The following is a 24641-nucleotide window of genomic DNA, read 5'->3' on the forward strand; positions in this document are numbered from 1 at the left end:
GTTTGCGGAATTTGCGGATTTTTGGCAATTTCGCGGTCCGCGAATCCCGCAAATTTGCCCAAAAATCCATAAATTTGCAAGCTGGCGGATTTTTTTGCTTGGTTGCGCTTGAAAAATACAATATTGCACGCTCTGCGTTGACTCACCGTGATTCTGTGTTCGCCGAGTTGTTTTTCTCCCGGTTTGCGTGTGCTGCGCCATTTTGGATCTTGCTGCGTGATTGCGCGAGAGTTTTTCGACCGCAACTACGTCATCGCGGCTCGCCATCTTGCACAGCGAGAGTTTGACAACACGAGTACGTCATAAGGGCCCACGATCACGCATCGCAGGAGTAAACAATGTCGAACATGTAGATGCGGCGCGCAGCTGACTTCCGGCGAAAGATTTGAACAGCTCGCTTTCCCGAACTTGCAAAAATTGCAATTCTGCACAAGAAATCCACCGCAGGCAGCATAAACCTTCTGAAAATCATGATTTTGATCAGAATAACTCCTCAGATGGACATTTGGCTGCACTTTTTTGTGCAAGGAGTCCATTTTTGGGGGGGGCGGGAGGAAGGAAGTGCCCCAGAGTCTCCAACTTCCTGTTCCAGTCCAGCAGGCTCCTCCTAGTGCTTTGTCAATGTCCTGGTCACTTTTTATTTGGATCTGGAGCTGGAAGGATTACTTTTTGTGCCTGCTGCTGGATATTTGTATTTGAGGACTTTTTAGACTTTGGAGTTTGGATCACTTTTGGATTTGAGATTTTACAAGTAAGTTGGTGTTGTTAGTTTGGGGCATTGCAGTTGCTGCAACTACAATTATAAAACTTTTTCACAACTTTCAAATAAATATATTGCGGGTAGCCACAGTATCCAGTAGGCCCAGGGTTAGTCATGGGTGCATGATACAACTGTTTCTGTGAGTTTTTTTTAACTTAAATCTCATTTATGTCATGGAATTTTAGCTCACTGTTATATGTGGATTTTTTAAATTTATTTTGGGGTGCCTGTAAAGCCTCACTAGCCAGTAGGCCCAGGGGTAGTGAGTGGTGCATGGACCAAGTCTTTCTGTGGGGTGTCTTGACTTTAAACATCATCGAGGGCATGGATGGCAATGGATTGTGTTGATTTTTTTGTGTTTTTTTACTTTGTGGGGTGTTGTTGGGGCCTGGCCATGTGGGTGGGGGCCATTTTGAGGCCTGGTCCAGGCAGGGCCTGGCCATGTGGCTGGGGGACAAGGGGCCATTTTGAAGCCAGGCAGTGTGCTTTGAGCCATAGGCCTGCACCCAGCCTGCCCTGCTTTCACCCATTATGCCCAGGGATAGTGAGTGGTGCATGGACCAAGGCTTTGTGTGGGGCCTCTTGAATTTAAACATCATTGAGGGCATGGATGGCATTGGATTGTGTTGATTTTTGTGTGTTTTTCGACTTTTTGGCACTGGATTCAAGCAAGCCGGGCTGAAGACGGCTGGAATGCCAGAAACCGGTCCTCGGAAGCTTGTTTCCGGTCCAGGGAAGGCATGGCTTGGCAGTTCGGGCTGGACTGTTCCCATGAGGCACAGGGTCAGACTGATTTGCATATAGCCATGTCTGAACTGGGGTGGCAGAGTGGGCTAAAGAACGGTGATGGATCAAACCCGGATCTTTTGACTGGGTGTGAGTGTTTGATTGGTTCAGATGCTCCGTCCATCACCACCCCCTTTTGTACCGCTTTGGCCGCCACAAGTGTGGCAGGGTATGCTCAGACGTGAGTCCCTTGCTCACTTTGCCACTGGATTCAAGCAAGCAGGGCTGAAGATGGCTGGAATGCCAGAAACCGGTCCTCGGAAGCTTGTTTCCGGTCCAGGGAAGGCATGGCTTGACAGTTCGGGCTGGACTGTTCCCATGAGGCACAGGGTCAGACTGATTTGCATATAGCCATGTCTGAACTGGGGTGGCAGAGTGGGCTAAAGAGCGGTGATGGATCAAACCCGTATCTTTTGACTGGGTGTGAGTGTTTGATTGGTTCAGATGCTCCGTCCATCACCACCCCCTTTTGTACCGCTCTGGTCCAGGCAGGGCCTGGCCATGTGGCTGGGGGACAAGGGGCCATTTTGAAGCCAGGCAGTGTGCTTGAAGCCATAGGCCTGCACCCAGCCTGCCCTGCATTCACCCATTATGCCCAGGGGTAGTGAGTGGTGCATGGACCAAGGCTTTGCGGGCGGCCTCTTGAATTTAAACATCATTGAGGGCATGGATGGCATTGGATTGTGTTGATTTTTGTGTGTTTTTCGACTTTTTGGGGTGTTTACCTGATGTTCCTCTGGCTTCCTTTGCTTTTAGGTGCACAAGAGAACCACCAGTGCCAGTAAGAAGTGCTGCAGCGGTGTGTGCAGCACAACGTCACGTGACGTCACGTGTGGCCACAGACAACTCTGCAACTCGTGCAACTGCGGCTTGCTGTTCTGACATCTGAAGGAGATGGGCCCAAAGAAAGGTGGCCGTAGCTCCTCTACAAAGAAAGTTGCCACTGCCAGTAAGAAGGAGCAGAAGAAGCAAGTGGTGCCACTTACCAAGTAGACTGGTGTGCCCACAGACACTTTTTTTCGGGGGAAAAAACCAACGCCTACTTCAGCGGGGTCCGCCGGGGACCAAGCTGGGAGCAGCACCTCCGCTTCATTGGGCTCAGTGCCACCACACCAAGTTAGGTCCAAGTCCATGAGTGCTGCAGAGGCAGCCACATTGGTTTTTCAATCACCATCGACCAGTAATGTTGGCTCATCGCAAGAAAGTAGCATACAATCAATGCAGGGTGTAGCTCAGCTGACAAGTGTTCAACAACCACAGCCCCAACGACAACCACAGGTGCAACTAGTAGAAGCGCAAGTACATGGGTAAGGAGAGGCGCAAGTACATGCGCAAGGAGAGGCGCAAGGAGAGGCGCACGGAGAGACGCATGGGGAAACGCAACTAGAGGCACATGGAGCGGCACAACTGCCCACAATGCTTGTTCCTCCAGAAGTAGGGGTACATCAGGAAATCGAGATTCAAGCAGAGGTATCATCCGAGGAAGCCACTCCTCCTGAGGATGATCCCTTGTCTTCCAGATCCCCAGCAAGAAAAAGGTCAAGGAGGGCTACTACAAGTTCTTCTTCAAGCACCCTTCCTTCTGATGATCTTGATTGGAACCCATAAATGCAGTCTGAGGGGGAGGCACACCATGAGCCGACAAAGGTAGCTAAGCCTAAAAGGAAGGTTCCCGCAAGGCTTCCACTTATGGGTGATGACGACGAACAAGAAGTGGTGTCTTCTGCTGCTGATGAACAGTGTGACGACGACCCAGTCATCACAGTCGTCACTCCAGCCCCAGCGGGCATGCAGCAGACAGACATTTTGACCCTATCCCGAATGGCTGCTGAGCGGGATGTGGGTGGAGTGGCACTGGTACCACCACCAACGCAGTTAACTTCAACACCAACACGACCTACAGCTTCCATATTTTTTAGTCAGAAGGGCCGGCAGGGACCTCCATCCAGCTCGACCTCCATTACCTCAAGTAGTGGTGCTGTAAGTGAACAACAGAGTTGAATTCAGCCACGCCCATCCTCCACTTCATCTGGCATTGAAACTGAAAGTTGCACCTCCACCACCAGCAGACATCTCCAGTCCCCAGTTTGGGACTTTTTTAGTGTTACCCAAAAGGCGGAAAACATGGTAGTTTGTTCGATTTGTAAAACATCAGTTAGTCGGGGTAGGCTTGGTACCAACTATGGTACTGGAGGCCAGAGAGGTCATCTAAAAAACACCACACTATTGAGTGGGAGGCGCACCTAAGGAAGATCCAGGAAGCCAAAAGAAAAACAAATCCAAATGAATCCATTGATTTTGCATCTGATGATGACGAGGGGCTGATCGTGCAGGGGGGAAGTGAAGAAGCGACAGACATTTTTTCTGGTACACCCAGTACCCCTGGCAGCAGCACTGCAGTGGTAGCGCCCACACCCTCTACCCCTGCAACATGTATGAGGCACACTAAGAGTCTGGGAGAGACACCAATGCGAAAAAGTACATCAATGAGCCTAACTGGTTTGAAGAAGTCTGCATCATCATCATCATCACGTAAAACGGTCCAGACCACCATTAGCAGAATGTTTTGGTCGGATGCGCCATTTGAACGCAACCACCCAACGGCATGTCTGTATAACGCAAAGCTGGCTAAAATGCTAGCGCTGGACCTTCTCCTTTTTTCTTTCATGGAAGGGGTGGGTTTTCTAGAATTTGTGGCAACAGTCTGCCCTAAATGGAAGGTTCCTAGCCGGTCCTATTTTGCCAGGGTTGCTGTTCCAGCACTACATCAAGATATGCTGTAGGTGATTGGCGCAGCTATTCAGAAGAGTGCTGTTCACACTATCCACCTGACAACAGACATATGGACCAGTTGCCAAGCCATTGATTACATGTGCATCACTGCACACTGGGTCTCTTTTGCAGGGGTGTTCTGCTTGGGTTCTCAGATTAAATGGACCCAGCTCATCAGAGCCTCACTAACCCAGCCAGAACGTTACTCTCTCCCCTCCCTAGGGCCTATTCACGACAGGTATCTACCCCCTAAGGACAGGGAATTCCTAAGATACATACCAGGTACCTCCTATAATATTAGCAATCAATGATCTCGCGGTCCCAATCGAACCCAGTCAACCTACCCAATCGGCAGCATTAGAAGCACAATGATCTCGCGGTCCCAGTCGAACCCAGTCAACCTACCCAATTGGCAGCAGTAAAATCAATGATCTTGCGGTCCCAGTCGAACCCAGTCAACCTACCCAATCGGCAGCATTAGCAATCAATGATCTCGCGGTCCCAGCCAAACCCAGTCAACCTACCCAACCGGCAGCAGTAGAAACACAATGATCTCGCGGTCCCAGTCAAACCCAGTCAACCTACCCAATCGGCAGCAGTAAAATCAATGATCTCGCGGTCCCAGTCGAACCCAGTCAACCTACCCAACCGGCAGCAGTAGAAACACAATGATCTCGCGGTCCCAGTCGAACCCAGTCAACCTACCCAACCGGCAGCAGTAGAAACACAATGATCTCGCGGTCCCAGTCGAACCCAGTAAACCTACCCAATCGGCAGCATTAGAATCAATGATCTCGCGGTCCCAGTCGAACCCAGTCAACCTACCCAACCGGCAGCAGTAGAATCAATGATCTCGCGGTCCCAGTCGAACCCAGTCAACCTACCCAATCGGCAGCATTAGCAATCAATGATCTCGCGGTCCCAATCGAACCCAGTCAACCTACCCAATCGGCAGCAGTAGAATCAATGATCTCGCGGTCCCAATCGAACCCAGTCAACCTACCCAACCGGCAGCTTATCCTATGATTACCATTACATAAAGGGATCGATCTCACTATTCATCAGGGGTATAGTACTACGTTATTTTAGATCACACAATGGTTGCCAAATTAGGTGATGTACCACCTATCCTTCAATCCAAGAGCTCCTCTCTCCCTTATTCAGTTACCACTTACCTGACCAGGATTAGCATCTGTTCACATAGTAGCACCTGACTAGAAGAATAGGTTATCTTTTCATGCAAGAATAAGGAGCACACTATGCAAAGGTTATTATCAAATGTAAGCCCTCCTCTCCCCCTTGTTCAGACCCACATGGACGGGAGATGCATCCGTTCACCTGAACCTGACTAGAAGAAAGGTTAGCCCCACTAGGGACAATAACGTCTACACACTGGTTCACTAAGTACTTTATTTCTCATCGTTACACATAAACACATAATACCACATTACAACACATAGCCTGCAAAGGAAAGTAAAAGATTAGGCTGTACACTCTAATAAGAAAGGGTCGACATCACCTTATTAATATGGAGTCCACAGTCAGCAGTCATCTAGGTTCCCTTCTCGTCTGGGCTTTTAGTTCGTCTTGAAGTCACACCTCCGCAATCACGGGTACACGGCGGCACCGCTATGCACTGTTCCCTTCACTCCTCTCTAAGCCCCTGGGACCTTCCTCTCATCAGCTACTCTCCTTTCCTTGCTGGTCTGCTAGGAGAGTGTATGTCTCTCGATTCTTCTCCGCCTTTGGACTGATGTCTGTCTTCCCTGGAATAAGTGATAGGTTTTCTACTGACGGCCAGATATCGCCTGCAAAACTAACCTCGCAACTATCTCGGGCTTTCACTAATATAGAGGCGTGTTTCTTCACGGAAAATTCCAGCCAGTAACCTGCCGCCCACCAAATTCTTGTACCTCCCCATACCAAGGACACGTTCCCAGCCGGCCGGCCTGATGTTGTGTCTTCAGTATGAAGAAAAATACAATCCTTCGACAAGGGCCGGCCTAAACCGGTTCTCTCCAAGCGAACAACACCTCGTAACTAAAACATTACACTTGACCTAGAAGCATCCCAAGCTGCCGGGGCAGAAAGAAAGATGGAGTCTCTCCCGTTTGAGGCCTACCAGGCCCGAATTCAGCATAACTCCATGGAAAGTATACTAATACCTTAACTAAAAGGCGAATTATCCCTAATACTAACGAATCTATCCCCTAGCCTATATATATAAGCCCTAATCTAGGGAATAGGATACAGAATCATGTCAAAATGCCTTGTAAATAGGCTCTATCCACTATTCTAACCCATGCACCGGAATGATAAGAGACTGAAGTCACCATCAATCACCTTTCCTCCAAAAAGGGCCGGGAAAATCGAGCAGAACAAGGGGTTAAAGACAAGTTAAAAGCAGGTGTTGACACGGACACAGTTTTTCAAGCTACTCGGAAACATGCAACAGTAGCCATGTTTGCCATGGAGAAAACTCATACTGCACCTAACCTTTTGGAGGAGTTTGATAGGAAGTAACTTACAACACGTAAGTACGCCCCTAAGTGTCAGATTAGCAATTCACCCATGGTGCGCCGTATTTACAATGCGGCACACCATGGTCCCAAAACGTCACCGAAGCGTTACGCATCGGTGCCGTAAAGGCGGCTCATTGATGGAGTTGCGTTACAACGATGGCGCAGCTCCAGCAATGCTGCGTCAAGCCGTAAGTCTGCTTCATGCAGGCGCAGGGTTTCAGTGACGCATCATTGTCCTAAATGACTGATTGAAATTTTATATATTCCCCATAGCCACTTTTAGCATGCGTTCCTGCGCAGGAACGCCCTCCCTTGCGCTGGAACGCTCCCTTATGGCGCAGGGCTTTAGAATGGGATGCATCTCCCATATGCGTCACGTTGTTAATATACGCCACACCATGGCGCCTCTCTTGTTGTGGCGCTGCGTCACAAAAGTGACGCAAGAACGGAGCTAAAGAGCTGCAAGGGGCTTGTAAATCTGCCCCTAGAGTAGAGGCTCAGGTGCAGTCCTTCCTTTGTAGCCCTCTTTTTGGCTGAAATAGTTGGTTCTTGTTCTTTCTAAATGTTTGATTTGGTTGACAAGGACATCGACAAGCAGCAATCATCAATGTTTTCTGTTCATTCTTTCATGTTGTACGTCAGGTCCGCCCAGGGGCAAGCGGACAGAAAAAGCGGATGCAGTGGCTCCAAAGGAGGAGGATGCAGGCCAGGGCGGCGAGTGCTCCTTTGCTGGCCCCAGTAAGTTTTCATTTAAATATAGAGGACCTATTGTTGTCCAAGCGTTCCTAATTTAATTTTTTCGAAATAGTGTTTAGATAGGAGCAAAATCAATAATACTACTGTTGCAGGGACAATTCTCCACAAACCTAACTATGGACACCAAAGACCAGAGTAATAATATTTCAGAGTGGCGTGTTTGGCACACTGTATAAACCTGGTAGTGTCAGCGGCACGGACTCCTCCTTGCAAAAATTTCAAAACCTTTCGCTCAGTCACTCTAGTCTGGAGGACCAAAAACCACAGAGTCTATTCAAGTTTAAAAGCTTTATCAAAAGTAAAAGTAAACACATATATTAAAATAAAGTTAGCTGGAAATGGAAAAGTGCTTGGTGCTGAGTTGATGAGTAATGGAACACATTTCTTGTGGTCGAGCCGAGCTTTCACCTGGTTTGAAGTTGATGTTGCTCTTGTCCTTAGAAGTCCCGCTTCTGTCTGTTCAGAGAAAAAAGGTGTGTGTTAAAATTAAGCAAGCATTCAACAATTGTGACAAAAAAGTGAAGCAAGACAACAGCCTTCCCTGGAAGGAGGGACATTTTTACTTTAGACTAGAGTAGACAGTCAATTACTTTTTCTGTTGTTTTCACATTTCTTCATTCCTAGACCAAATACTAGTGAGTGGTGTAATCTAACAGTCTTAAATCTACTTTGTAGGTGGAACATCTGGTGGCGGGCCAGCTCGAATATGGTGGTGGTCATTGACTCTGAGTCCGAGGACAGCTCTGGGGATAATGCGGCGCAAGTGGCCAACGGACTGTGAGGAAGCAGACAGTGGTGGTGGCGAGTACAGGTAAGCTGGATCATGGTACTATCTGACTCTTAGATAGCATATGATGTGTATCCAGTGCTGGCCCAGTGACAAATTACAATATGGTAATTACAGCAGGCTGGGACCGACAGACAGATAGAGGCAGAGACAGAGAGCGAGGAAGACAGAAGGAGAGAGAGAGATGGAGGGAGCCAGAGGGAGGGTGAGGGAGGGAGACCTAGAGAGAGAGACAGCGAGGTAGAGGGAGACACAGGGAGACAGAAAAAGGGAGACAGAGAGAGAGAGAGAGAGAGAGGGAAACAGACATATCGCCTGGGCCTGGTGCAGATGATACGGTTGCTGGTGTGGTTAACGGCTCAGAGGAAAAGTCACTCACTTCTGCCAGATCTCTTTCATATGAAAGAGCACCAAACCAAGGATACAAGTGAGTTGTGGGAAGGGAAATGGTGATTCAAGCGCCCCCCCCTTGCCCCTCCCTGCGGACGCCCATGATACTGGCCTGAATAGTTTTGTACTGCGCTGGCTAGTTGCTAGTTGTACTGTGACACAACTTCCTGCTGAATCATTTTGTGTTAATCATATTCTTAAAGAGCATTGGTTACCGAATATGTCTTTCTTTCTTCATATAGTTGGTAATACTAAAACCTCAAAACCGACGAGGAGTATGCAGGCTGTACTGGCCCGGCAACGGAGGCTGGATGCTACTGTTGCCCAATATCGGCGGCTGGTGGAACTGGAGGGGGACGACACGCAGTCCAGTGCATCAAATGTGACATCTGCATCCTCCTCCGTGACCCCACGATCTGCCGGTAAGCGCAGTGCTCCAACGAAACGGAGCCGTGCTGGCAGACGCCACCGCCGAGCAGCAAAGGCTGCACCTCACAGTACTGTAAAGGCTCGCTTGCGCCGTGCACTCCGCAGAGTGTCCGACCTAGAGGCGGAGGTCCAGAAATGGAAAGAATATCAGAATGTGGTGGAGGGCCTCCGCTTAGATCACGCCACCCTCCAGGAGAAGTACGATGCCCTGGCCCTAAGGCATGATGCCCTGGAGGGCAAACTCAACACCATGCATCCCTAGAGTGTCCCTTGCCCCTTTTTAGAGACTTTTGTGGGGTGGGAATTGGGAGTTGGGTTTTTTGGGGACTTTTGAAGGACTATTTATTTGTTGGGGTTAGGAAGGGTCTTGCGGGAGATTATTTTGTTAGGGATATAAAAATATACTTTTTCAAACTTTATCTGAGCATACCTTTTTTTTACTACTTTTGAGCTTGGTGGGTGGTGGTTTTGCAGTAAGTTCATTTAACTGAACACTGTCATCGTGTTGGTTCACGTGTAATAGGCCAAATGTTTTCCAAAGTAAATGCCTGTCACAGAGTTTGTTAATTCAAGAGCCCTAGGACTTTACTACTAGTACCACTGTCACTCTCTCGCCTCTCCTAATACTCCATTATACTACCTCCCATCCAAACGCTTATCTTACCTGTAATTTGTGTTTGAGGGCTGGCTCCACCTGGAATTCACAGTGTCCTAAAGCGTTCTGCAGCAGGGCCACAACTGGAGTTTCCCGGCGTGGATTTTCTGCAAAACAAAAGCAATCAACATTAGAAATGTGGCAGCGGTGCTCACAGACCCCCAAATCCTAGAAGCCCCACAGACAGCACCCCTAAGACAGGCAAGCGAGCAATAATAACGCCTAAACGTTCACGTGTAGTAGGCCAAATGTTTTCCAAAGTAAATGCCTGTCACAGAGTTTGTTAATTCAAGAGCCCTAGGACTTTACTACTAGTACCACTGTCACTCTCTCGCCTCTCCTAATACTCCATTATACTACCTCCCATCCAAACGCTTATCTTACCTGTAATTTGTGTTTGAGGGCTGGCTCCACCTGGAATTCACAGTGTCCTAAAGCGTTCTGCAGCAGGGCCACAACTGGAGTTTCCCGGCGTGGATTTTCTGCAAAACAAAAGCAATCAACATTAGAAATGTGGCAGCGGTGCTCACAGACCCCAAAATCCTAGAAGCCCCACAGACAGCACCCCAAACACAGGCAAGCGAGCAATAATAACGCCTAAACGTTCACGTGTAATAGGCCAAATGTTTTCCAAAGTAAATGCCTGTCACACAGTTTGTTAATTCAAGAGCCCTAGGACTTTACTACTAGTACCACTGCCACTCTCTCGCCTCTCCTAATACTCCATTATAATACCTCCCATCCAAACGCCTATCTTACCTGTAATTTGTGTTTGAGGGCTGGCTCCATCTGGAATTCACAGTGTCCTAAAGCGTTCTGCAGCAGGGCCACAACTGGAGTTTCCCGGCGTGGATTTTCTGCAAAACAAAAGCAATCAACATTAGAAATGTGGCAGCGGTGCCTAACCAATTTCATCCCTTAATAGACCTTGCCAGCAATGGCCCAGCCAAGACCCGTAAACCCAAACGCAAACAAGTTTGATACCCCCCAAACAGCCAAAAAGCAAATCCGGGAAAAAATGTCACACTTAGCAAAATGTATTTAAATGAGGACTCACTACTTCCAGACAGTCCCTCTTTAGGGGACTCGTCAATGTAAGTTTCTTCATTGTGCAGAATCCAGGCATCAGCATTATGGGAAATGGATAGGGTGAGTCTGGAGGAGGAGGATAGACGACCAGGACTGAGTTCTTGTCAACTAACTTGTGAACATGAGGAATGCTGCGGCATCAAAATCAAGACAGTTCTGTTGATGGGCTTGCTGTTTGATTGGGTGATTACAGTTTTGTTGTGAATGTGATAAGGCACTTGCTAAACAAAGAAAGACAGACACACAGGAATAAAAGTGAATGAGGAGGACTAAAATTAATGTTAATGAATCATTGACTCATTTTCAGAACTCGCTGTCAGGGAAGCAGAGCTCGTCCTCAAACTCTGCAAATTGAGTCGGTAGTACTTCTGGTAACTGAGGAGAACTTTCCTCAGGTAGGTCGGTGTCCTCTTCTTCCTGCGTGCATTCTCGTACTTTGTAATCTGGTGGTATGAAGTGCTGGTTCATCTTTATCATGGTGAGCCGCTCCACATTTGCGGGCAAGAGGCGGGACCTTTTACAAGTCACAATGCCACCAGCAGAACTAAAAACACGTTCTGAGGACACGCTTGCGAGTGGGCAAGACAAGTAATTGATAGCCAGGTTGGTGAGCTCTCGCCATATTTTTCTTTTCCCATGCCAATACGCCAATGGGTCCTCAGTAATATTGACCGCTGTTGAGTCATACAGATAGGCCTGCACCATTGAAAGAATGTCCTCCCGGATTCCTGTACTTTGCACTTCTGTGTCCTTTCTGGGACAAGGAAACCCTAGGTCACTTAGCCAATCCGCTTCAGACATATCGCCTGGGCCTGGTGCAGATGATACGGTTGCTGGTGTGGTCAACGGCTCAGAGGAAAAGTCACTCACTTCTGCCACAGGCACAGATGCAGAAGTGCTTTTTTGGGACGCCTGATGGCCTGCTGATTCACTAGTAGTACTGTCTTCTCCTACAGTTTCCTTCCGCTCTCTTTCAAAACGAATGGCTGACTGAGCTAGCCAACCTTTGTACTCTGTAACATCTGATGTTTCAAAAGGAATTATTACTTTGCCAAACAATGGCTTTTTGTAACGTGGATCCAGAATAGTAGCACAAATGTAGTGCTGTTGTTTCTTGATATTTACAAGCCGTTTATTGCTAACTAGGCGTTGTAATAATCTCTGCGCCAACTCATATGCTTCATTCTTTCCAGCATCTTTCAATTCTGAAGACACCACCTTGACTTGGTGCTCGAGCTTCAGCAACAATGGGATAGCTTTGCTCAAAGAACAGTCCTCCCTGCTGACGTCACGCGTGAAGACCTCAAAAGGACGAAGCATGTCTGTCAGGCTTTTAACTAGCTACCATTGCTCCACCGCTAGCATCATTTCTGTCGTATCACCACCCAGGCTGTAGAAATACTCATTGACTACTGGAAACAGCTCATGCAGACGCTCAAGCATGTAGAAGGTTGAGTTCCAACGTGTTGCCACCTCCTGGATAAGTGTTTTCACTGGAATTCTACGTACATTTTGCTGGCGCCTCAGCTCCTTCCGGGCCTTAAAAGAATGGTTGAAATGTGTGCATATTCTTCTGCAGATGGTCAGTATTTTGTCGACTGCAATTTCTTTTTTCAAGAACTTTTGCACGACAAGGTTCATACAGTGCGCCAAACACGGCACTCTGAAATAGTAACCGTCCTCCATGGCCCTAACTACATTGCTGCCATTATCAGTAGAAACATAACCAACCTTGCAATTGCTTGGGGGCAGCCATTGCGAGACCTTTTTGTTAAAGCCATCCAAAATGTTGGCTGCAGTATGACTTTTCTCCATGCCAAACATGGCTAATGTTGCATGTTTACGAGCACCCTTAAAAATCTCGACCAAGTCACCACCTGCATTTATCTTTTTTGTAACCCCTGAAAAAGAGACCCAGTGTGCAGTGATGCACATGTAATCAAGGGCTTGGCAACTGGTCCACATGTCTGTTGTCAGGTGTATAGTGTGAACAGCACTCTTCTGCAAAGCTGCCCCAACCAACTCAAGCACCTCTTTATGTAGTGCTGGAACAGCAACCCTGGCAAAATAGTACCGGCTAGGAACCTTCCATTTAGGGGCCAATGTTGCCACGAGTTCAAGAAAACCCACACCTTCGACAAACGAAAAAGGGAGAAGGTCCACTGCTAGCATTTTTGCCAGCTTAGTGTTATACAGGCGTACAATTGGGTGGTTGCGTTGAAATTGCGCATCTGAGGAGAACATGGCTGAAATGGTGCGCTGGACAAATTTACTGGCTGATGCTGATGCCTTCTTCGACCCATTTCTGCTCAGTGTTGACATTTTCCGCATTGGTGTGTCTCCCAGACTCTCAGTGTGCCTTCTATGTGTTCCAGAGGGTGTGGTGCTGCCAGGGGTACTGGGTGCAAACGGACAAATGTCTAACGCTTCTTTTACCTCCCCGTCATCTTCAGATGAAACACCTAGTATGGGTATATTTTGGCCACTTGCCCTTTGGGATTGCTTTCCCTTGATGTTTGCTAGGTGCGCAAACCATTCGACAGCGTGCCTTCTTTTAAGATGACCTGTCTGGCCTCCGGTTCCATAGTTGGTACCAGTCTTACCACGGCTAACTCTAGTCTTACAAATGCAACAAACGGCTAGGTTATCATACTTTGCATGGACACTAAAAAAGTTCCAAACTGGGGACTGGAAACTTCTGGTTTTGCCGCACGAGATGAAACTGCCAATGCCAGATGAAGCAGTGGTGGATGAGCCTTGCAGACATCTACTGGGTTGTGCAATTATTGCAGCAACCCTACTTGAGGGAGTTGAGCTGGATGGAGTCCCCCTCTGGGGAGAAAATATGGGAGCTGTAGGTTTTGTTGAACTTGTTGTACTACTTGACTGCGTTGGTGGTGCAACCAGTGCCACGTCGCCAGGGTCACGCTCAGCATGACGTCGGGATAGGGTATAAATGTCTGTCTGCTGCATGGCCGGTGTGGCTGGAATGACGTGGGTGATGACTAGGTCATTGCTGTCATCCTGTTCAACAACATCAGAATGCACCACTTCATCAAGTCCGACGTTCGGATCCATAAGTATGAGCTTACCGGGGCCCTTCCTTTTAACATTTGATACCTTTCGCAGCTCATGGTGTGCCTCCCTCTCAGACGTCGGAGATGGGTGCCAATCTAGATCCAGATCATCATCTGATGGAGCGGGGCTTGAAGAGGAACTTCTACACACACTCCTTGATCTTTTCCTTGGTGGGGAGCTGGGAGAAAATGAATCATCAGGAGGAGTGCCTTCGTCTTCCTGACATGATACCCCGGCTCCAAAGTCAATTTCCTCCTGTGCCCCTACTTCTGGAAGAACAACCATTGTGGGCACTTACACCGCTCCATGCGCCGCTACATGGGCCTCTTCACTGATCGCTACTTGCAACTCTCCATGGACCTCTCCTTCTCGGCCTTCTCCTTCTCGGCCAGCTCCTTCTCGGCCAGCTCCTTCTCGGCCAGCTCCTTCTCGGACAGCTCCTTCTCGGACAGCTCCTTCTCGGACAGCTCCTTGCGCATGTACTTGTGCTTGTACTAGTAGCCCATGCAGTTGTTGCTGCGGCTTTGGTTGTTGAATAGTACTTGTGAGATGAGTTACAACCTGTGTTGATGGTGTGCTGCTACTTTCTTGCGATGAGCCAACATCACTGGTCGTTGGTGATTGAACCACTAAACAGGCTACCTGTGCAGCACTCATGGTGGGCCTTTGTTTTTTCCACAAAAATTTAGTGGTCGAACCACCAGTCTCCTTGGTAAGTGGTGCCACTTGCTTCTTCTTCTCCTTAGTAGAGACATCTTTCTTGCTAGAGGACCTACGGGCACCTCTTTTTGGAGCCATCTTCTTCAGATGTCGGAACAACAGGCCGCAGCAGGACTTCTTCCTGGCACTGATGCTCAACGATGATGCGGAGTTATTGACTTTATGCACCTACAAGCAAACGAAGACAGAGGAACATCAGTAAATATATGTTGCATATGTAGCACTTCAATAAATAGTTTGCAAGTAGGCATTTATGAATACACACGTGCACACCACACAATATGGACATTTCAAAATTAAGAATTGCTAAATTTTTGGGAAACAGGAATTTAACATTGATCCAAGAGAGCACACACAGAGAGGGTTATAGTTTCATGTACCACTGACTCCCCCTGGGCACAATGGGTGAAAGCAAGGCAAAATGGGTGCAGGCCTATGGCACAAAGCTCACTGCCTGCCTTCAAAATGGCCGCTTGACCCCCATCCACATGGCCAGGACCATGCCCCAAAATGGCCCCCACCAACATAGCCAGCCCCCAAACCCTACTCCAAAAAAGTCAAAAAACACAACACCAATCAAATCACCACAATCCAATGCCATCCATCACGTTTCAGAAGGTTTAGGCTGCCTGCTGGTGGTCTTCTGGTGCAGAATTGCAATGTTTGCAATTTCGCGAGTGCGAGATTGTTGCTGCACGACGCGAACGTGGCGGAAAACCAGCAAAATCCGCGAACAGACCGATTCTGGGCCCCCTGGGCATGATAAAATCACAGCACACTGGGTGCAGGCCTATGGCACAAAGCACACAAACTGGCTTAAAAATGGCCCCTAGACCCCCACCCACACAGGACCAGGCAATAAAATGGCCCCCACCCACATAGCAAGCCCCCAACACCACCCCAAAAAGTTGTAAAACACACAAAAATCACAACAATCCAATGCCATCCATGCCCTGGCCAGAATAATGTTAAAATTAAAGAAAACAGTTGTATCATACATGCACCCATAACTAAGCCTGGTAGTTTTCAATTCATGTGCAGAATTGTAATTTTTACTATTTCGCGAGTGCGAGATTGTTGCTGCGCGGGACGCGAGCAGTGCGAACACAGGCACATTTTCGTTTTTTTTAAATCCGATTTTCGGGTAATCCGCGGGAGTTCTAGGCCCCCTGGGCATATGAAAGCAATCAGAGCAGACTGGGTGGCCCGATTGACCCCATCCACATGGCCAGGACCTGCCGGACCATGCCTCAAAATGGCCTCCCACCAACATAGCCAGCCCCCAAACCCACCCCAAAAAGTCGAAAAACATAAAACACACACAAAAATCACCTCAAACAAACAACATCAACTTATCAACTTACTTGTGAAATCAAATGTCGAATCAAAAAGTAATCCAAAAGGCCTCAAAGCCAAATCTCCAGCAGCATCCACAAAAAGTAATCCTTCCCAGTCAAGATCGAATTCAAAGTGGCCAGGAAATGGAGTAAGCAATGGGAGGAGCTTGCTGGACAGGAACAGGAAATTGGAGACTGGGTCACTTCCTTCACCCCTCCCCAATTGTAATTTTTGTAATTTCGCGAGTGCGAGATTGTTGCTGCCCGCGCCGCGGCCCGCGAGCAGTGCGAACACAAGCAAAAAATCCGCAACGCGCGGATCAGCGTATTTTTCGCTACATCCGCGAGAGTTCGCGGATTGCGGACTCACCGAAAATCCGAAAATCCACGAACGTAGCGGATTTTACGACCATGCTTAAAGATTTCTTGACAAAACAAAACACAGTCAGCAAGTTACTGACCACCTGCCAAAGAATCTGCACACATTTCAGCCATTATTTTAAGGCCCGGAAGCAGCTGAGGAGCATTCAACATGAACGTAGACTGCCAGTAAAAGGACTCATCCAGGAGGTGGCAACACGTTGGAACTCAACCTTTTACATGCTTGAGCGTCTGTCTGAGCAGTAGGGGGTAATAAATGAGTATGTCTGTAAACTGGGTTCTACTATGAAAGACATGAGGCTAGAGTTGGAGGAATGGAAGCTAGTTGCAAGCCTGACAGACATCCTTTGTCCTTTTGAGGTCCTCACGCGTGAAGTCAGCAGGGAGGACTGTTCTTTGGGCAAAGCTATCCCATTGTTACGCATGCTAGAGCACTAACTGAAAGCGGTGTCTTCAACGTTCCGAGATGATGCCGAAAAGCAAGACGCATATCAGTTGGCGGAGAGGTTATTAAGCCGTCTCGTTGACAATGAAAGGCTTAAAAACATATATACAGAACAACATTACATTTGTGCCACTATTCTGGATCCACGGTACAAAAAGGCAGTGGCCAGCAAAGCATTCATTCCTTTTGATGAATCAGATGTTTCAAAGTACACACATTGGCTAGCTGTGTCAGCCACTCGGTTGGAAAAAGAGCGGCAGAAAATTGAAGGAGCCGGCAGAAGTACAACAGAATCAGCAGGCCATCCGGCGTCAAGTTCCACTTCTGAATCTGTGGCCGAAGGGAGTCACTTTCCCTCACAGCCGTTAACGACACCAGCAACCATATCATCATCCTCACCGGCACCAGGCCCAGCCATAATATTGTCGGAAGCGGATTGGCTAACTTATCAAGGGTTTGCTCGTTCCAGTGATGCAAAGGCCACAGATGGTACGCAAAGTGGAGCAACCCTGGAGAACCTTGAGTCGATGGTGCAGGCCTATCTGGATGACCCAACAGAGGTCTTTGTTAAGCAGAACCCATTGCTGTATTGGTATAGGAAACGGCCTCTATGGCGACTGATCACCAACCTGGTTCTAAATTATTTGTCTTTTCCCACTCGCAAGCGTGTCTTCTGAACGTGTTTTCAGTGCTGCTGGTGCCATTGTAACTCAAAAAAGGACCCTCTTCTCGGCTAAAAATGTGGAGAGGTTAACACTGATCAAGATGAATCAGCACTTCATACCACCAGATTACAAAATACGTGAATGCACGCAGGAAGAAGAGAACACCGACTTAGGTGACGGAAGTTCTTATCTGTCAGCTGACCTACTCCCATCTCAATTCATAGAGTTTGAGGACGAGCTCTACTTCCCTGACACCGGTGTCTGAAAATGACTTCCTTTTTTTTCATCCTTGTTCACTTTTATTCCTGTGTGTCATTCTTTGTTTTGCAACTTTTACCACAACAAAACTCTAATCACCTAATCACAACAAGTCCATCAGCAGCACTGTCTTAATCTTATTTCCTTATTGATTTGGAGGTGCCGCAGTCTGCATTCCTGAGGTTCACAAGTTCACAACTCAATCATGCTCCTCTATCCTCCTCCTCCAGACTCCCCCTATCCATTTCCCTCAAGGCAGATGGCTGGATTACGCAGAATAAAGAAACTTTGTCTTCATACTCGTAGACGAGTCCCCTCAAGTGGGACTGGAATTACTGACTATATGCTTGCTGATTGCTGACAGTTACTTCTGAAATTGACAGGAGAGACTGCTCTGTGGTCCTGCACTTTCAGAAGAAGATGCTGACAAAAAGTGGAACAGGTAATAAATAATGAGAAGAAGATGGCAGGCAGTGGACATCAAAGGCTGTCTGGCTCTGATGAAAGCAATTGCTGTTTGTTTGTTGTGTATGAAATGAATCATATGTCTTCTGTTATTATTTAATCTTTTACACACTAAATGTAACTCAAGTCTACTCTGCTTTTTTTTACCTTGTTTAATTCAAATTGTACTTCAACTACAGGGGCCACTATGTTGCATTTTCCATTATGCAAAATGTCCATGGACTTACTGTTTACCAATATACCAGGATGATTGATTAAATATTATATATTTTTTCTTTACAGTCACTCACTGGGATGGATGGATCATCAGCGTCGGTTTAGGGAAGAACTATGGCCAATTCGTGAGGGTCAAACAGGTAAACCAGTCTACAACAACTACTACAGCATAACTACATGTCTGTCTAGTCGTGGTATGGAGTGGTCGAGGCAGTGTAATGTTGTTATGCCAGGCAGATTACAGAGTACAGCAGTTCATGTAAAATTGGGGCTATGTGGCTTGCTGCATACAATTAGATATGCTTTGTCTGTCTGTGTCAAAGAGCCTCGGTATGCTACATCAGGTTGCTTCACTCAGTGGTGCCTGCCTTGACCGTCTGCATGGCCCTGCCGCAAGCATGGGCCAAAAATCTGTTACGCTCAAGAGTTTGCGAATTTTCGGCAATTTCGCGAGAATCTTGGATGGTGAATTTGCCGCCGAAAAACAGTACATTTCATGAGCGCAACTCATTTTTGACCCATGCTTGCGGCAGGGCCATGCAGACGGTCAAGGCAGGCACCACTGAGTGAAGCAACCTGGTGTAGCATACCTAGGCTCTTTGACAGAGACAGACAAAGCATATCTAGGGTTTAGGGTTCAGTGCGGTATACTAGGGTTTTTGGGTTTAATGAATAATTTGGTAGGGTTCCCGGAGTCTAGGGTTCAGAGCTCGATGCAGGCTCGTTCATAATGATGTTGGCAAGGTTTTAGGGGGGTTTGGCGTTTTTTCAGAATTGGCCGAATTGTGGCCTTTTTTGGTGTTTTGCGGGTGCGTGTGTTTGGGTGAACTAGTCGTACACCTTACAATGGATCGATTTTGTTCTTCCTTGCTGAGATTCTTGGGAATCACTGGAACAAGTGTCTTGGTAAGTTTCAAGAGGATCGAAGCAGTGGAAGTGCTGAAAACAGCACTTTTTTGTCAAGGCGCGATTTGCGATTTTTTTTGGCACTCCTTCATGTTTTTGGGGGGCTGTTTGGGGGTGTTCCCCATTTCTGGGGGTGGGTCGAGGGGTCTGGGAGCACTGCTGGGAAGGTCTAATTTTGAATGCAAGTGGTTTGAAGAAAATCCATGGTGGAAAAGGGGGGTTTGGGCCTAGCTGCAGAGCACATTTGGCACGATTTAAAGGTAGGCCTCGCTGAGGATAGCACTCCTGCGTGTTTTTGGGGGGCTGTTTGGGGGTGTTCTCCATTTCTGTTGCAAGTAGTTTGAAGAAAATCCATGGTGGAAAAGGGGGGTTTGGGCCTAGCTGCAGAGTGTGTTTTGGATCGATTTAAACTTAGGCCTCTGGAGATTCTAAGTGTTGCACTTCTGTGATGGCCTGTTTGGGGGGGTTCTACATTTTTGGGGCTGGGTCGGGGGGTCTGGGAGCACAGGTGGGAAGGTTTAATTTTGATTGCAAGGGAGTTGAAAGTTAGGCCTAGTAGTATTGCATGTTTTTGGTGGGCTGCTTGGGGGGTTTCTAGATGTTTGGGGGTGGGTTCAGGGGTCTGGGAGCACTGCTGGGAAGGTCTACTTTTGATTGCAAGTGGTTTGAAGAAAATCCATGGTGGAAAAGGGGTGTTTTGGGCCTATTTTCAGAGTGCGTTTTAGCACGATTTTCAAGTAGGCCTCAGCCAGGTCGCAGTACCGCATGTTTTTGGGGGGCTACTTGGGGGTGTTCCCCATTTCTGGGGGTGGGTTGAGGGGTCTGGGAGCACTGCTGGGAAGGTCTAATTGTGTTCTAAAATCGCAGTTTACACTTTGCACCTAGCTTGAGGGGAAAGATCCGCAAATTTCGCCTACACTTATTTTTCCTTGAAAAGGAGACACAGAGTACGCACTTTCGAAATGATGCTTGTATGTATTGTAATACTGTCGACTCTGAAACTGAAAGTGTTATTTTGCACTGCAGAGCGTACCTTATATTTTTTTCTCCGTGGTGTTTTAATATGACTTCCTGTTTTTCCATCAACAATTACAGGCCGGCTTTTACCCTGTGCAATGGGAAAAAGGATGAACTCAGGCTTACCATTAGCGAGCCGCAATTCAACATCCGCCAGGCAGGCAGTGGACAAGGTGTCTTCTGGTCCCCAACATTGATCGATGGAGCGTCAGATGGAATGGAGGAGTACCGTGAAAAAGAGGAATGGCTGGATGCATGCAACTTCCCAAATTCAACAGGACAACTACAACAACATACAGTTACAGTATCATCTTCAATTCTACTTATCTTTTAAGTAATGTTACTGGTGTGAACTTCTATGAGTGTGACTCTGTGCATTTGTTTGCTCTCTGCTTCAATTCATGCCTAAAGCCATTGTATACGTTTTTCTTTCCTATTTTTTAAACTAATTTAATGTACTAAGTGGTTCTTCTCTCTGAGGGCAGATAGGCAAGTGAAATTGTGTAATTACTGCAGCCCTGTACTGTCACATTGTTTCTTCATAGTTAGAATATTGTAGAAAGTACTACTTACTATTCACTAACCTATCCATTTAGCAAACAACTTCATGCATGCAGTAGTGCATGCACTTCTGTTATGTCCCTTAAAAGATTTATGGATAGCTTCGTATCCAAAGATTTATTTATCTTCATTTGTTGTTTGTCCATGCTGTGCTTTTTTTTCTTCCTCTCTCCACAAAACTTTCCCCACAAACCCCATTACCATCCAAGTTTCAAACCCTTACCCTCTTCCCCCGGGCTGTGTGGTTTTCATTGAGGTGTGAGTAAATTACAACACTAAATCCACACACTTGCTGGGGAAGAGAAGGTGCAAGCAACCTCCTCAAATCAATTTTAAGGCAGCTAGATGAATCCTAGGATATTGTAATTCTGGTTAAAAAAACAACGAGTATTTTAAAATAAATTCTTAATTTCATGCCCACCATCGATTGGATCCATCGTCAACATCATCCTCCTACATGTCAAGAAGACTTGTTACGCTGCTGTGTCACTGTTCTTGTTGTAGCCATAATCATCCATGCAATTCTTTTTCCCCCATACTTATCTTCAGCATTGCTTAGGCTACTGTTCCTTCTAATACTCCTCTCAGGCCACTCAATGTCTCATTTTTTTACTTTGTTTTTCATATGCTGCTACTGCTAGTGTGGTACCACTCTTACTAACACCACAACAACGGAATTTCGGTCCGGGGTGGCGTAATCGCCATTTGCCATGCAGCCAGCGCTGTGCCCAGCTCTATTCTCAAACACGAATCACAGGTAAGATAAGCATTTTGGGGGGGTAGAATAATGGGCTAGGACTTGGAGGAGAGACTGACAGTAGTACTAGTAAAGTACTAGTAGGCCAATTGAATTCACTAACTCTGTTAGTGGCAATTTTGAACATTTTTGGACGTTTTAGATAATTCATGCTGGTAAGTTTGAGGAAACCAAACATGCCGAACCCCCGCCCACCACCCCACAAAATAACATCAACGCGTACACTATGTTGAAGTATGTAAAATAAATAATTATATTTACCGTAACAAAAATAAATTAGTCCCACCCCTCCCTAACCCAAACAATTGTCCATTTCAAATAGTCCTCTGAAAAGTCCCAAATAATCCCCAACTCCCGATTCCCACCCCCCAACAGTCTTTAAAAAAGGGGCAAGGGACACAGTCACTTCCGGCGGTCCTGCCACTCCTTGCGGAGGCCCCGAAGCTGTTGCTCAAGATTGTCCACCTTGCGCGCCAGGTAGTCCACTCTGAGGCGTAGGCGGCGCAGGCGTGCCATCCAGGCTCTGGGGGGCCAGCTGCTGGTTTAGTTGCAGCTGAGCGGCGGTGGGAGGCAGTCCGAGCACGGCGCCGTGCTGGAGGCTGCTGGCTGGTGGACACGGGGGCACTGGAGGAGGTTGTTGACGCCCCTCCTCCTATTCCCGAGCCGACAGCCGGCGATATTCCACACAAATGGCCTCCAGCTTCCGGGCCCTGGGCCAGACAGCCATCTCCTGTCTGGTGAGCTTTTTTGGAGCATCTATATGAAGATAAAAAGAAAAATGTTCCAATACTCTTTAACAATAACACAAAATAATTCAACAGAAAGTTGTCTCACAGTAACACTTGCAATTTGCAAGCACAGTATAACATTTTGACATGTATCTTTCCGCCGTCTTTGTAGGCCTGTAACAGTGGGAGTTTCAGAAATTCTACTACCAGGCAGCACTATGGACTCAATACATAGTCAGAGAGTCAGAGAGTATACCAGTATTCTTCTTTTTTTCTCTAGTTTTGCGAAAGAAATTACATGTATGTGAACTTGTGGTAGCCGGCATAATGCCAGCTCAGTCAGCTTGCACCTAAGAAAAAGAGACACAAGCCATGATGATGCAGACTTGCATGCATTACTTTAAGCAGTGCATGCAGGTGGGGATGGGGAAGCTCTTACTTTTGTACAGGGGTGGCACTGGCCATACTCGGTTACGTCAAGGGCTACTGCACAATGTAATTTATGTTTCACACTGCCCCCCTGGGCCTTCAGTACTACAAAAGGAAAATGAAGGAAAATGAAGATTATTCGTTTCTGATCATGTATCCAGCCGATCACATGATCTCTTTGCTTATATGATGGATGACTTTAGGTGCTTTGTTGTGATAGATTGAGTGAACAACAGCGATGGTCCACCCATGATTAACACAGCAGAAAGAAAATTATGAACATAGGGAGTGAGTGTGGTAACCATAATTGCCGGAGGAAGGGACTTGACTTGATTTAATTGTCAACTATACAATACATACACAATATATGCTGTGCTTGCAAAGTAAACTACTGTACTGTTACCTTAGGCAAGGGAGAGTTTCTGAACAATCACAACTTGTAGTATTTGGATTTCCTTTGCTTTGCTACCCTGGCACGGACATGCTGTTCGAACAAAGTAACATTCTTCATGCACTGAGCGTCTGCTCTACATACACCTCTGCTATGTATGAGGAAGAAGATACAATCCAGGCTTCCAAAGTAAATGTCTATCATTCTTCTTAATGTCTCAACTGTAACAACTTTACTTTTTTTCAACAACCAAATAACACCCTTTTCATTTTATTTGGTAAACCACCGTCTTGACTTGCATTTGAGTTTCACCCAAATGATATATTGCAATGCACACCACACATGAATTTTCTGATTCACCCACACAGGCAGTCATTTTTTCTTTCTCCTCCAAGCATCCATGCTTCAAGCAGCCATGCATCTGATTCCTTCCTATCAGCCACCTCTGCCTGCATTCAAAAACACATATCATTCTTTACAGTCATAAATGTTACGACTCGCTCGTCCTTCCATTGACCCAAAGTTCTTTCCCTTTTTGTTCATCACATCCCCCAAGTTCATCTGATATGACTTGGCTTCACAATAAAAGTTTCCCAGCTGATTTGAAGTCAAATAGAGGGGGCCATTGCTTACTCGAGAACTACCGCCGCTAATGCTATTGCTAAGTCAAGGGTGACTGTCTTCTCCGTGATTGGCTAAAATGTAGTTCTAAATCAGTAACTGTTCTTTACAGTACAGTGTACTTGTAGTAGTGTACTGTCTACTGTACAGTAGACACTCCTTTGCGAGCCTACTCTAAAATGTCAATAAGTAAGGAGTATAATAATAACTTACCACCGTCCGCCGCTGCTGAGCCATCCCCCTCAGCTCCTCCTGGTGGCACTTGTGGCGCCGCCGCATCCGCCCCTGGAGTGGACCCCTCCGCGCTGCTGGTCCCGGCACTGGTGGTGGGAACCAGTGCTGCATCCGATGTTGTGACGCCTAGAAAATACAAGTCATATTTTTAGATGCCATACACCACCCCTATTTCGTCTCGTAATGGAAGAGAAAATGTTAAACAATTTTTAATTATTGGGGCTGAAAAGAAGTCACGGTTTTGGGGAGGGTTTTAACTTATATGCTTAGCCATAACATGCAACTCTTTTTGGCACAACTGATAAATGCTTGCTCTTTAACGTGCAACATTTTTATAATTACAGACAGAACCAACTACTCCTCATCACCACCAGGAGGACTTGAAGTTCCAACAAGGTGAGGGCTCCCGAGTCACGCACAGTTACTTCTGACTGAGGAATGTGGAAAGTCGAACTGCACCTATCATCAACAATGTCCTATTTCTCT

The sequence above is a fragment of the Lissotriton helveticus genome, chromosome 7 (genome assembly GCF_964261635.1).
Source record: "Lissotriton helveticus chromosome 7, aLisHel1.1, whole genome shotgun sequence".
NCBI classification, from domain to species: domain Eukaryota; kingdom Metazoa; phylum Chordata; class Amphibia; order Caudata; family Salamandridae; genus Lissotriton; species Lissotriton helveticus.